This window comes from Odocoileus virginianus, chromosome 1, assembly GCF_023699985.2.
Source record: "Odocoileus virginianus isolate 20LAN1187 ecotype Illinois chromosome 1, Ovbor_1.2, whole genome shotgun sequence".
In the NCBI taxonomy this organism is placed as follows: Eukaryota; Metazoa; Chordata; class Mammalia; order Artiodactyla; family Cervidae; genus Odocoileus; species Odocoileus virginianus.
In genome coordinates this window covers 75,704,103-75,717,206 of record NC_069674.1, presented here as the reverse complement: position 1 = coordinate 75,717,206, position 13,104 = coordinate 75,704,103, and the positions used below count along the sequence as shown (strand labels likewise).

Here is a 13,104-nt window from a genome sequence, read left to right as displayed (position 1 = left end):
ATCCAACTCATTTACTATTTTGCTCTCCATTTCCTTTTTCAACAAACAGGCACAATGTTTTCTTTCCCCTCTAAATTCTAGGGCTATTTTGAAATTGTTCTTTACGAAAGTTAAAGTATGACAGATATGCAGAATATTTTTCATGAAAAAATAGACAAAAGGACATAAGAATGTTTACAAGATGAAAATTAAGTGGCTTAATGTTGAATGACTTTGATTACTTCATTAATGTAGATGGGGTCATATACTAAAAAGGAAGAGCTAAGGGCTTCCCAGGTGGCTCAGAGGTTAAAGCGTCTGCCTGCAATGCAGGAGACCCGGGTTCGATCCCTGGGTTGGGAAGATCCCCTAGAGAAGGAAATGGCAACCCACTCCTGTATTCTTGCCTGGAGAATCACATGCATGGAGGAGCCTGGCAGGCTACAGCCCACGGGGTCGCAAAGAGTCCAACAAGACTGAGCGACTTCACTCACTATAGCATTGGAAGCGTAAGAGACAGAAAAAAAGATATCTGGACAAGTTAATACTGGATGATCCCCAGTAGTTCTACTATTTTTACCCTAGTTTGATAATGGGACATTTGCCAGACCATAACAAAGGAAATTCCAGATTATGATTTAGCAGATACTCTTATGTTGGCTTCAGTGCCATTTTGCTTTCTATTTAGTCTGTCAGCATTCATACCATCTTCTATTAGTGTGTCAGACATACAATTCCACTCACTATGGAAACAGAGTCCTCATGAGAATTTGAACATTAGGATGACAACAACTTTGGACACAAATACCCACACAGAGTTTTCCTTTCTGAGTTTTTGCTTTTGCTTCACTGGCTGAAATAAGAAAATGCATAAATAAAGCCTGAAGGGTTTGGAGGTTTATTTTTGCTATTTGTTTGAACCAGAATATGAGTTTGCTTCTATTTTCAGTGCTATTGTTGTTTAGTACAAACAACTTCACTTTCCTTTTTACAATGCAGCAAATCTTAACAGCATAATGAAAGTATGGGTGGGAAACATTATTATCACATTTTTTGTTATTTTGGCTCAAAGAATCAGTGTGGAAAAAAAAGGCAAGGGGAAAATCATGTCTATGCCCACCCACAATTGGAAAACCCTCCCTAGTTTTTACAGTAAATAAAGTCCAGTTTCTGGCTGGAGGCTGTATGTGTATAAACCCCAGAGATAACATAAAAATGGCTTTATGGGCATCCTCTGAGAGAGAGGATGTTCAATCAGATTCTAAGAACTCAAGAACATGTGTTTTACAAGAAAGAAAGCCAAAATACAAACTTGCCTGTAAGAACTACAAATACCATATGGAAAATTGATCCCATAAACTAAGAAGAAAAACAATAAAGGAATATCTTTTGAATCCCACTATGCTAGTTAAGTGATATAGTACTGCTTTTCATCCTAATTAAAAAATATGATTAGTTAAATTTGATTAGTAATTCAAGTGTCATTTCTTTTTATCTTAACAAAGCTGCTACAGTCTGATACATTTTGTAAAAATAAACCAGTTTTTCTGAAGGAGAGATATGATTAGTTTCATTGATTTCCTGTACTATAAGTTGTTTTGGGTTAGTGTTTATGTTTTCTTTCAAGTAAAGGTGTATCTTGTTTAAGCTGTAAGGAGTCTCTCAATAAATAGGGAGAAAATAAATCATCTCTGCATTTTGGGTATTTATTTATTCATTTTATGTGCTTATAACTTACTAATTATAGTAAATAGCAGAGTAGTGTTCAATGGTGAGAGTATAAACTACAATTAGCATAAACTCCATGCTTATATAAAATATTTTACATGATTTTTACTATTAATTCCAAATGAAACAGGAAATGATGAAAAATAATGGTACCTTATCAAATTTTATATTTTTCATAAGGCCTTATACTTTCCTTGTGGTTTATAATATTTAAAATTTATTTCAGTCAATTTAAGAATACTTACTTTAATTGTTCCTTCTAGATAATTATCGTTTGCTGGAGGATTACTTCTATTTGTGTTTTATTATTTTGCACTGTGCACTTATATTTTTGCAGGGATTTTGTTTTTTGATAGAAAGTCCACTGACTGTCTTGTAAAACTCTCTCTCTAGAACAGATTTGCCTTTATTTCTGCTCTGCACTCTCTATATATCTTGTGTTCTGGATCCAATTTTATATTAATCTTACCAGGATTTCCCACAGTAGGGTAAATTTGAACTCCATACCAGAACAAATATGGTGCTGTAGTATTTATTTGTTCCAAAAATCTTTTCATTTTTCCCTTTCAGATCCCTAGGGAGAAAAAAGTTTTCTTGCTGTGGATAGAATGTATGTATTCTATTCCAAATGAAACTACCAGCTCTCATGAGTTCTGACTTTGCACAGAATTTTCACTTTCAACTCTTTGCCTCATATAGTCTCGGATGTATTCTTCCATCCTCACTGTGCAGACATTAACTTCAAGATTCTTACTATTTAGATCTTGTGCAAATCTGATGATCCTCCAGGATGTGGGCAGAATGAGTTTGTATCCTTATTGCTTTGCCTTTTAGTTTCCTTTCAATTGGCTAGCATTTAGGGACTTCCCTCTATTTCTAAATTCATTTCAGTAGGCTCAAATTCAGCATTTTAGTCAGTTTGTAGTAAAGGATATTCCTCTTATTTTCCTAGAAATCTGAAAGGACCTTAGCATTTATTTTATAAAATAGACATTAGGTGCACAGACTTGGATACTTTTGTAATCCACGGGTCATAACTCTTACCATTGTTCTTCTGCAGCCTGCTTTTACTTGTCTTTTTGAATAATTAGTATGTTCAAAACTATCACTAAATAATACTCAAGATCTTGATGATAAGGTAGAACAGTGGGCAAAATGAATGATTTTGAATGAGCAGTAAAAATGAATAATTCACAGTAAGACCCCGTCATATATACAAATCTTAACAATAAGCTGTTAAGTGTTAATATGCTCTGAAAGTGAGTGTATACCACCATTATGCTCACTTTTGGGCTTCCCTGGTAGCACAGACAGAAAATAATCTGCCGGAAGTGCGGGAGACCTGGGTTCGATCCCTGGGTTGGGAAGATCCCTTGGAGGAGGGCATAACAAAGCACTCAAATATTCTTGCCTGGAGAATCCCTATGGACACAGGAGCTTGGCGGGCTATAGTCCATGGGGTCACACAGAGTGGGACACAACTGAGCAACTAAACACAGCACAGAGCACAGCACGTGCTCACTTTCAAAAGTCATGAAAGCAAAACAAAGCAAGATATTATTGACTACTAATTGTAGGATGAACTCTGCCTTTGGTGATATCTGGAAACTTTTGTAAGAATAGGATGGTACGAGTGGAAAACACTACACGGTGAGATGCAGATTCTTTTTTTCCAACTCAAAATAACATCATGTAATGTGATGTTTCAAAGAATAGCAAGGAGAGATAAGAAAGCCTTCCTACGTGAACAAGGCAAAGAAGTAGAGGAAAACAATAGAATGGGAAAGACTAGAGATCTCTTCAAGAAAATTAGAGATACTAAGGGAACATTTCATGCAAAGATGGGCACAATAAAAGAAACAGTATGGATCTAACAGAAGCAGAAGATATTAAGAAGAGGTGGCAAGAATTCACAGAAGAACTATACAAAAAAAGATCTTAATGACCCAGATGACCATGACTGTGTGATCACTCACCTAGAGTCAGACATCATGGAGGGGGAAGTCAAGTGGGCCTTAGGAAGCATCACTATGAACGAAACTAGTAGAGGTGATGGAATTCCAGCTGAGCTATTTCAAATCCTAAAAGTTGATGCTGTGAACGTGCTGCACTCAACATGCCAGCAAATTTGGAAAACTCAGCAATGGCCACAGGACTGGAAAAGGTAGGTTTTCATTCTAATCCTAAAGGAGGGCAATTCCAAAGATTGTTCAAACTACCACACAATTGCACTCATATCATATGCAAGCAAAGTCACGCTCAAAATTCTCCAAGCTAGGCTTCAACAGTACATGAACCGAGGACTTCCAGATGTTCAAGTTGTATTTCGAAAAGGCAGAGGAACCAGAGATCAAATTGCCAACATCTGCTGGATCACAGAAAAAGCAAGGGGAATTCAGAAAAACATCTACTTCTGCTTCATTGACTATGATAAAGCCTTTGACTGTGTGGATCACAACAAACTGTGGGAAATTCTTCAAGAGATGGGAATACCAGACCACCTGACCTGCCTCCTGAGAAACCTGTATGCACGTCAGGAAGCAACAAAGAGAACCAGACATGGAACAATGGACTGGTTCCATATTGGGAAAGGTGTACTGAAGGCTGTATATTGTCAACCTGCTTATTTAACTTATATGCAGAGTACATCATGTGAAATGCTGGACTGGATGAATCACAAGCTGGAATCAACATTGTCAGGAGAAATATCAATAACCTCAGACATGAAGATGACACCACCCTTATGGCAGAAAGCAAAGAAGAACTAAAGTGCCTCTTGTTGAAGGTGAAGGAGGAGAATGGAATAGCTGGCTTAAAACTCAACATTCAAAAAACACTAAGATTATGGCATCCAGTCCCATAACTTCACGGCAAATAAACAGCATCTGTGGCAATAATGTGAAATCAAGCTTTTTGAGAAAGGTGAAGAAAATATTATTTTATTGAGAAAAGATAAATACAGTAAGTCCCCTATATATGTACCTTTCATTGGGAACCTTCAAAGATGCAAACGTGAGTTTGCATGTGTAATCATGTACATTAGTTCACGTGTCTGGCATATATTGTCAAGTACATGGGTCTTCTACAAAATGTTTTGTGCACTTTAATGTACAGTGTGTTTATTTCAAGCCCAGGATGTCCTGAAGCAAGCACAAAAGCAGCAGTGATGTAGCTGGTACTATTAAGAGGTGCCAGCTATTGTAGTGTACTGCTGTGCAGGCTAAATTTGTTGGACTTAATGATTTCAGAGGGGAACTTATTCATATGTAGGGGACTTACTGTAACAGAAAAAAAAAAATGTTATTCCCACCTTTTTTTCTCCACAGAGAGGAAAAAAAATAATCAAGTCTTTGGTGACTATCTGGGAAATTTACAATTGCTAAGTGGACAAAGAGTGCCCTGGAACTAATTGTAAATTAATCTCTCTCTAACTTTCAGAATATTCTCCCTGATTTCTCCCTAGCCTGGGAGTTCTGAAGAATAGACTACTATTTTCAGAAGTAGCAGGTTAACTTCTTCTTTTTTTAATAATTTTATTAATTTATTTAGGCTGTGCTGGGTCTTCAAGGCCACGTGGGCTTTTCTCAAGTTGCAGGGATCAGGGGTTACTCTCTAATTGCAGTGTGAGCTTCTCATTGTGGTGGCTTCTCTTGTTGTGGAGCACAGGCTTTAGTGTGTGCAGGTTTAGGTAGTTGCAGCTCATGGGCTCAGTTGGGTTTCCTAGGTGGTGCAGTGGTAAAGAATCTTCCTGTCAATGCAGGAGAGACCCAGGTTTGATACCTGGATCAGGAAGGTACCCTAGAAGAGGAAATGGCAACCAATTCCATATCTTGCCTGTCCATGGACAGAGGAGTCTGGCGGGCCTCAGTCCATGGGGTGGCAGAGTCGGACACAGCTGAACATGTATGCACATGGGCCCAGTTGTTGCAGCTCCCAGGCACTACATCACAGGCTCAGTAGTTGTGGCACATGGGCTTAATTGCCCTATGGAATGTGGGATCCTCCCAGACCAGGGATCGAATCCATGCCACCTCCATGGCAGGTGGATTCTTTACCACTCAGCCACCAGGGAAGCTTCTAGTAGATTAACTTCTACTCAAGATGGTGTAGTCCCCTTTCTTCCTACTCCTTGCTAAGTACAACTATAAACCTTGAAAATAACATGAGACACAATCAAAGAAGAGTTCTCAAAGTTTCTAAGAAGAAGATGAACTTGTTTAAAACACCAAGATTTGAGGAGCTATATAGCGGCCACCCAGAGGAGAGTGACCCAGATCCCTCATTTCTTGAACTTCAACCTAACAACAGAAGGAAGGTCAGGTAGGCTTATTCTGCCCTAGGGTGGAATAGGACTCTGACAATATCAGGGAAGCCTAACAGCACTGAGAATAGGTCAGGATCTCTGCCAACAATAAGCAACTACTGGAAATGCCCTCTTATTGGTTGTATCAGCAAATGCTCACTCATTAGATGTTTTTCCTCTATGGAATACTTGGTTTTGACTCATATGTGAATAATCTTCCCATAAAGTAACACTGAAATGAAACTGAGAATGCATTCTTCCAAAAAGAGTTGACTTTTTTACCTCTGCTTTGAGAAAGACTCACTACCTGCTAAAAACTACTACAGTCTCCTTCATGGAGCTTGTCTTAACATAAATATCTTAGTGTCAGCTTTCCAGGTTTCAAATACTAGTCTCAGGATCACATACCAAAATGATCATTGTCAGATTTAGCATTTACTAACAAAGCTGAATTCCAGTTTATCCCTCTTTATCATAAAATATTAATTCTTTAAAGGCCATCAGTGCATTAATCATCATATTTTATCTAAGTTGGCACAAAGGTAATTACCTTTTGGACCCTGAATTTTAAATCATTATAACTAGGCTCAAACACATCTTTATTAATCAAAATAGGAAATCATTACAATCAACATATTTTTGCCAACAAGAGATAAGTTTGTTTATTCCTATAGCATAAAGAAACAGGCTTTGGGATTTGACAAACTCTTAGAAAGCATTTTCTGTGTCCTGCTGGTTGTGGAAGCATTTTCCCTGAAAAAAGTTGTTGAGATACTTGAAGAAGTGGTAGTCAGTTGGCGAGAGGCCAGGTGAATATGAGAAATGAGGCAAAATTTCATAGCCCAATTGTTCAACTTTTGAAGCATTGATTGTCCGACATGTGGTTGAGCATTGTTGGGGAGAAGAATTGGGCCCTTTTTGTTGACCAATGCCTACTGCAGGCCTTGCATTTTTTGGTGCATCTCATCGATCTGCTGAGCATACATCTCATATATAATTGTATCACTGGGATTCAGAAAACTGTAGTGGATCAGAAGGGTAGCAGACCACCAAACAGAAATAAGCTTTCCGGTGCAAGTTTGGCTTTAGAAAGTGCTCTGGGGCTTCTTCTCAGTCCAAATATTGAGCTGGTCTTCACTGGATGTTGCATAAAATCCACTTTTCATCGCACATCACAATCCAACTAATGGTTCATTGTTACAGAGAATAAGAGATGACAACACTTTAAAATGACGATTTGTTTGATTTTTGGTCAGCTCTTGAGGCACCCACTTAAACTTTTACACATTTCCAATTTGATTCAAATGTCAAATGACTGTAGAATGGTTGACACTGAGTGCTTAGGCAACTTTTCCTATAGTCATAAGAGGATCAGCTTTGATGATTTTTCTCTATTGGTTGTTGTCAACTTTCAATGACCAGGCACTACACTCCTAATTTGCAAGCCTGTCGTCTCCTTTGCAAAATTTCTTGAACCACCACTGCACTGTATTCATTAGCAGTTCCTGGGCCAAATATTTTGTTGATGCTGCAAGTTGTCTCTGCTGCTTTATGACCCATTTTGAACTTGAATAAGAATATTTCTCGAATTTGTTTTCTGTCTAACATCATTTCCTCAGTCTAAAATACCTATAAAATAAACAGCAAGTCATAAATCATTAGCAAAATCATAGGAAGTAATACACATTAAAATGATGTGTAACATAACCACATTTAAGAATGCATTCCAATATACAATGGCAAAGTTCAACAATGCAAAGCCACAATTATTTTTACACCAAACTAATAGAATCTATTTATTTGTAGAAGCACAGACCTTCAGAGAAACTGTCTGTTCACTATACAAAGCAGACGCTCAAATAGACTTTTTGATTCAGTTTTGTTCACTCATTCATGTATGACTCTTTGCTACCCCATGGACTGCAGCATGCCAAGCTTCCCTGTCCATCATCAACTCTCAGATTCACTCAAACTTAAGCCCATCAAGTTGGCCATGTCATACAACCATCTCATCCTCTGTCATCCACTTCTCCTTCTGCCTTCAACCTTTCCCATCATCAGGGTCTTTTCCAATAGGTCAGTTCTTCATATTAGATGGCCAAAGTATTGGAGTTTCAGCATCAGCATCAATCCTTTCAATAAATATTCAGGATTGATTTCTTTTAGGATCGACTGGTTTGATCTCCTTGCAGTCCAAGGGACTCTCAAGAGTCTTCTCCAACACCACATTTCAAAAGCATCAATTCTTCGACGCTCTGCTTTCTTTATAGTCCAACTCTCACATCCATATGTGACTACCGGAAAAACCACAGCATTGACTAGATGGGCCTTTGTCAGGAAAGTAATGTGTCTGCTTTTTAATATTCTGTCTAGGTTTGTCATAGCTTTAGTTCCAAGGAGCAAGAGTCTTAATTTCATGGCTGCAGTCACCATCTGCAGTGATTTTGGAGCCCAGAAAAATAAAGTCTGTCACTGTTTCCACTGTTTCCCCATCTATTTGCTATGAAGTGATGGGACCGGTTGCCATGATCTTAGTTTTCTGAATGTTGAGTTTTAAGCCTGCTTTTTTACTCTCCTCTTTCACTTTAATCAAGAGGCTCTTTAGTTCTTCTTCACTTTCTGCCATAAGGGTGATATCATCTGCATATCTGAGGTTATCGTTATTTCTCCTGGTAATCTTGATTCCAGCTCATGCTTCATCCAATCCAGCATTTCTCATGATGTACTTGGCATATAAGTTAAATAATTAGGGTGACAATATGCAGCCTTCAGCACTCCTTTCCCAATTTGGAACCAGTCTGTTGTTCCATGTCCAGTTCTAACTGTTGCTTCTTGACCTGCATACTTATTTCTCAGGAGGCAGGTCAGGTGGTCTGGTATTCCCATCTCCTTCAGAATTTTCCACAGTTTGTTGTGATCCACACAGTCAAAGGCTTTGGCGAAATCAATAAAGCAGAAGTAGATGATGATCCAATGGATGTTGGCAATTTTATCTCCGGTTCCTCTACCTTTTCTAAAACCAGCTTGAACATCTGGAAGTTCACAGTTCATGTATTGCTGAAGCCTGCTTGGAGAATTTTGAGCATTATCAGGGTTTCCTGATAACTCAGTTGATAAAGAATCCACCTGCAATGCAGGAGACCCCAGTTTGATTCCTGGGTTGGGAAGATCCCCTAGAGAACGGAAAGACTATCCACTCCAGTGTTGCCTGTTGACTTTTTGATTACTTAAATTCAATTAATATATACTGGTGATTCTGTAAAAACTTGAAGGCTAAGAATTATTGGTATGTGCAGTCAAGGCACTGAAACATATTTCAGGGTAAAATTTTTGCATTTTTATTTAAATGTTTAAGAGCTACTCATCACTGTCATTAATTTTAAATGGATAAGGGTCATCATTTATTTTTCTCCTGAGTTTCCATTTGAGATTTTTAAACATCATTTAAAAATATAATGATATTCAACTTGAGGAGATATTTTGATGTATGTTGCAGATGATTATTTTTTAAATAGCTACCTAAATATTTTGCCATATAGATAAAAGAACTATTTCATTTTGAATTAAATTTAGTAAAAATTAGAAGCTAAATTCAAGTGCATAAATCTGTTAGAACAACAAATAATTCACTCTACTGAAACTTGATTTATCCTAAATGAAAGGTTTCATATTAACAACAGTACTGCTAATATGGGCTTTAATGGTGGCACAGATGGTAAAGAATCTGCCTGCAATGCAGGAGACCTGGGTTCAATCCCTGGGTTGGGAAGATTCCCTGGAGAAGAGAATGGCAACCCACTCTAGTATTCTTGCCTGGAGAACTCCATGGACAGAGGAGCTTGGTGCGTCGCAAAGAGTCAGACACCACTGAGCAACTAACACACACCAACTCGTTTATCCTGGAGAAGGGAATGGTTACTCACTCCAGTACTCTGGCCTGGAGAATTCCATGGACTATATAGTATGGAATGTCAAAGAATCAGACACGATTGAGTGACTTTCGCCTTCACTGCTAATATAGCTCTTCTTGATTTAGCTTAATATGCCATATTCAATCTTAACTTGTATTCATCTAACATTATTGTTCTTGTTTAGTTGCTAAGTTGCATCTGACTCTTTGCCATCCCATGGACTGTAGTCCACCAGGCTCCTCTGGTCTCGGGATTTTCCAGGCAAGAATACTGGAGTGGGGTGCCATTTCCTTCTCCAGGGAATGTTCCCAACTCAGGAATCGAGATCATGTCTCCTGCATTGTATGCAGATTCTTCACCACTGAGTTACCAGGGAAGCTCAGGATGCAACAATGCCAACCATTATAATAGCATTAGAAAAAATAAACCCATATAGCATTCACAAAATGTCACTTATTACTGAAATTTTTGTCACTTCACAAAAGACATGTGCACATAAACAATAAATAGAAAGTCTTAATCCTAAAATTCAATTGAGAAAGTGAAAAATCTTAGTAATATGTAACTATGTTTTGAATCTAGAACCCTATTGACTCAGAATTTTTCATCAAATTCTCAACCATATTTTCTAGAATTTAACAATTCCTTGCATCAGTGGTCTCATGCATAGTGTACACCACAATCTCACAAGCAGCTTGTTTAAAATAGGGATTCTTGGAATTCACAAAAGACACATAAGTAGAATCGCTAAACATGGAGCTTGATAAAGTTAGTTTTTAAAAGTTTCAGGTAATTCTAGAATAAGCAATTTGAGAACTCTAAACTAGATGATCTCTAACTTAATTCTTGTATTCAAATTCTATGATATAACTTGAATACCTGCGTTAATCAATAATTAGAATATTATTCTAAAAAATATTTATTTTTTCTTTTATTTATTTTTAATTGGAGGATAATTGTTTTACAATATTGTATTTCTTTCATATATCAACATGTATCAGCCATAGGTATATGTATGCCCCTCCCTCTTGAAAATCCCTCTTGAAAATCCCTCTCACCTCTCACCCCACCCCACCCCTCTAGGTTATCACAGAACCTAGAATTTGAGCTCCCTGCATCATACAGTAAATTTCCGCTGCCACAGTAATGTATAGGTTTCAATGCTACTCTCTCAGTCCACCCCTCCCTCTCCTTGCCCCGCTGCGCTGTGTCTGCTTTCTATGTCTGTGTCTCCACTGCTGTTCTAGAGAGAGGTTAGTCAATAAATACCATCTTTCTAGGTTCCATATACATGCATTAATCTATGATTTTTGTCTTTCTCTTTCTGACTTACTTCACTCTGTATAATAGGCTGCAAGTTCATCCACCTTGCTGCTGCTGCTGCTAAGTCGCTTCAGTCGTGTCCGACTCTGTGCGACCCCATAGATGGCAGCCCACCAGGCTCCCCCGCCCCTGGGATTCTCCAGGCAAGAACACTGGAGTGGGTTGCCATTTCCTTCTCCAATGCATGAAAGTGAAAAGTGAAAGTGAAGTCGCTCAGTCATGTCCAACTCCTAGCGACACCATGGACTGCAGCCTACCAGGCTCCTCCGTCCATGGGATTTTCCAGGCAAGAGTACTGGAGTGGGGTGCCATTGCCTTCTCCTCATCCACCTTAACTGAGTTAAATACATTCCTTTTTCTGACTGAGTTACATTCCATTGTGTTTATGTATCACAAATTCTTTATCCATTCATCTGTTGATGGACATATACTTTGCTTCCATGTCCTAGCTATTGTAAATAGTGCTGTGATGAACACTGGGGTGCATATGTCTTTTTCAATTATGGGTTCCTCAGGGTATATGGCCAGTAGTGGGATTGGTGGGTCATATGGCAGTTTTATTCCTAGTTTGTTAAGGACTCCCCATACTATTCTCCATAGTGGCTGTATCAATTTGCATTCCCACCAATAGTGTAAGAGGGCTCACTTTCTCCAAAGCCTCTTCAATATTTTTTGTAGATTTTTTGATGATGGCCATTCTGACTAGTGTGAAGTAATATCTCATTGTAGTTTTGATTTGCATTTCTAAAATAATGAGTGATGCTGAGCATGTTTTCATGTATTTTATTAGCCATCTAAGAAATGTCTATTTAGGTCTTTTGCCCACTTTTTGATTGGGTTGTTTTTGTGGTATTTAGCTGAATGAGATGCTCCTATATTTTGGAGATTAATTATTCGTCAGTTTTTTCATGGGCATTATTTTCTCCCATTATGAGGGTTGTCTTTTCATCTTGTTTACAGTTTCCTTTGGTGTGCCAAAGCTTTTAAGTTTAATTATGCCCCATTTATTTATTTTTGTCTTTATTTCCATTACTCTAGGAGGTGGGTCATAGTACAAGGAAAGGACTCATAAAGATCAGAGCAGAAACAGATGAAAAAGAAATAAAGGAAACAATAGCAAAGATCAATAAAACTAAGCTGGTTCTTAGAGATGATAAACAATAAAGTCTCCAAATCACAATTATGGAGAGGATTACTATTCAGACCATTCACAATGGCAAAACAAAGCAAAGCAACTATAGGCATGACTTGGAGATATTTTGGGTTTAGTTCCACATATTGGCAATAAAGGGCATATTGCAATAAAGTGAATTGCATGAAGTTGTTGAGTTTCTCAGTACACATATAAATTATGTTAACACTATATTGTAGTTTATTAAGCATGCAATAGCACAGTTTAAAAAAATGATGTACATCCTTAATTAAAAAATACTTTATTGCTAAAAAATTCTAACCTACCACTGAGCTTTCAGCAAGTCATATTTTTTTTTTGCAGTAGTAACATCAAAATCACTGATCACAAATCTCTGTAATGAATATAGTAATTAAAAAAGTTGGACATATTGTGGAAATTACCAAAACATAACATAGAGACTAGAATTGAACAGATGTTGTTAGAAAAATGGTGCCACAAACCTTCAATTTTTAAGAAATATAGTATACATGAAGCACAATAAAACAAGAGGCAGGCCTGTATTTTTTTCTGGCCTATTATAAATTTCTGAACTATGTTCTTCCCCTTCTTCATGAAAGAATTCTTTTCTAACTACTATCTCCCTGTCTTTTAAAAGTCTGTAACAGTCCCTCATAATTTAGCATACTTGTTTCCTGTGTATTTCATATAAAATCATTTTATCTTAT

The 13,104-nt window shown here is 37.6% G+C and overlaps 1 non-coding gene across 1 annotated transcript; it reads left to right on the top strand.

The window, feature by feature from the left end:
- Positions 1-270: 270 nt before the first annotated feature.
- TRNAC-GCA (transfer RNA cysteine (anticodon GCA)) lies at positions 271-342 on the top strand. The gene has a single exon. It is a non-coding gene; the product is annotated as a tRNA-Cys (tRNA).
- The last annotated feature ends 12,762 nt before the right edge of the window (positions 343-13,104 follow it).